General features: G+C 52.3%; 1 non-coding gene across 1 annotated transcript; it reads right to left on the bottom strand.

Moving 5' to 3' along the window:
• Nucleotides 1-1,163: 1,163 nt before the first annotated feature.
• Nucleotides 1,164-1,233, bottom strand: TRNAT-CGU (transfer RNA threonine (anticodon CGU)). Its single transcript has one exon. It is a non-coding gene; the product is annotated as a tRNA-Thr (tRNA).
• Nucleotides 1,234-2,312: the final 1,079 nt, after the last annotated feature.

The following is a 2,312-nucleotide window of genomic DNA, read 5'->3' as shown; positions in this document are numbered from 1 at the left end:
CCTTCTGCATGCCAAGCAGAGGCTCTGCCATTGAGCCAGGGTCTTAGGTCAAGGTCTTTCCCATCACCTCCTGCCTGGTCCTTTGAACTGGAGATGCCAGGGATTGAACCTGGGACCTTCTGCATGCCAAGCAGAGGCTCTGCCACTGAGCCAGTGTCTTAGGTCAAGGTCTTTCCCATCCCCTCCTGCCTGGTCCTTTGAACTGGAGATGCCAGGGATTGAACCTGGGACCTTCTGCATGCCAAGCAGAGGCTCTGCCATTGAGCCAGGGTCTTAGGTCAAGGTCTTTCCCATCACCTCCTGCCTGGTCCTTTGAACTGGAGATGCCAGGGATTGAACCTGGGACCTTCTGCATGCCAAGCGGAGGCTCTGCCACTGAGCCAGGGTCTCAGGTCAAGGTCTTTCCCATTCCCTTTTGCCAGGGATTTCCCATTTCTTTTAACTGGAGATGCCAGGGATTGAACCTGGGACCTTCTGCATGCCAAGCGGAGGCTCTGCCACTGAGCCAGGGTCTCAGGTCAAGGTCTTTCCCATTCCCTTTTGCCAGGGATTTCCCATTTCTTTTAACTGGAGATGCCAGGGATCGAACCTGGGACCTTCTGCATACCAAGCAGAGGCTCTGCCACTGAGCCAGGGTCTCAGGTCAAGGTCTTACCCATCACCTCTTTCCTGGTCCTTTGAACTGGAGATGCCAGGGATTGAACCTGGGACCTTCTGCATGCCAAGCAGAGGCTCTACCACTGAGCCAGGGTCTCAGGTCAAGGTCTTTCCCATTCCCTTCTGCCAGGGATTTCCCATTTCTTTTAACTGGAGATGCCAGGGATTGAACCTGGGACCTTCTGCATGCCAAGCAGAGGCTCTGCCATTGAGCCAGGGTCTTAGGTCAAGGTCTTTCCCATCCCCTCCTGCCTGGTCCTTTGAACTGGAGATGCCAGGGATTGAACCTGGGACCTTCTGCATGCCAAGCAGAGGCTCTGCCACTGAGCCAGGGTCTTAGGTCAAGATCTTTCCCATCACCTCCTGCCTGGTCCTTTGAACTGGAGATGCCAGGGATTGAACCTGGGACCTTCTGCATGCCAAGCGGAGGCTCTGCCACTGAGCCAGGGTCTCAGGTCAAGGTCTTTCCCATTCCCTTTTGCCAGGGATTTCCCATTTCTTTTAACTGGAGATGCCAGGGATCGAACCTGGGACCTTCTGCATACGAAGCAGAGGCTCTGCCACTGAGCCAGGGTCTCAGGTCAAGGTCTTTCCCATCACCTCTTTCCTGGTCCTTTGAACTGGAGATGCCAGGGATTGAACCTGGGACCTTCTGCATGCCAAGCAGAGGCTCTACCACTGAGCCAGGGTCTCAGGTCAAGGTCTTTCCCATTCCCTTCTGCCAGGGATTTCCCATTTCTTTTAACTGGAGATGCCAGGGATTGAACCTGGGACCTTCTGCATGCCAAGCAGAGGCTCTGCCACTGAGCCACAGCTGCTGTTGCAAACTCACAGCATCACACAGTAGCCTGGTTTCCCTTGCAAAGATGCCACCCATACTTGATTCATTCATTAAATCCACATCTTGCCTTACTTCCAAGGAAGTCAAAATGGCACATACAGGTTTCTTGTGCACTCTCCTATCCTGGCAGGGACAGAATCCAAACTTACTAAGTTTTAGCAAAACTTATGGCAGATACTTTCAGATTAACAGAAAAGAACCATGTGTCAAAAATAAAGCAGGGAGGGAGAAGGGAGGAGGGAGGGAGGAGAAGAAGAAAAAGAAGGAAGAAGAAGAATTGCAGATTTATACCCCCCCCCCTTCTCTCTGAATCAGAGACTCAGAGCGGCTTACAATCTCCTATATCTTCTCTCCCCCACAACAGACACCCTGTGAGGTGAGTGGGGCTGAGAGAGCTCTGAATGAAGCTGCCCTTTCAAGGACAACCTCTGCCAGAGCGATGGCTGACCCAAGGCCATTCCAGCAGGTGCAAGTGGAGGAGTGGGGAATCAAACCTGTTTCTCCCAGATAAGAGTCCACACACTTAACCACTACACCAAAGTGGCTATCATAGGAAGATAGGAAGGAAAGGAAAAAGGGAGGGAGGGAGGGAAGGAAGGAAGGAAGGAAGGAAGGAAGGAAGGAAGGAAGGAAGGAAGGAAGGAAGGAAGGAAGGAAGGAAGGAAGGAAGGAAGGAAGCCTAGGCTGGACCACCTGTGTGCCCTTAGTTGAGGGAATAGGCAGAGTTTCCTAGAACTAATAGCTCCTCTCCAGACTTCAGAGATCAGTTCTTCAGGAGTAAATGGCTGCTTTGGAGGCGGGGCTCTATTGTATT

Source organism: Heteronotia binoei, chromosome 13 (genome assembly GCF_032191835.1).
Source record: "Heteronotia binoei isolate CCM8104 ecotype False Entrance Well chromosome 13, APGP_CSIRO_Hbin_v1, whole genome shotgun sequence".
Taxonomy (NCBI): Eukaryota; Metazoa; Chordata; class Lepidosauria; order Squamata; family Gekkonidae; genus Heteronotia; species Heteronotia binoei.
The sequence above is the reverse complement of the archived record's forward strand: the minus strand, read 5'-3'. Positions and strand labels throughout refer to the sequence as shown.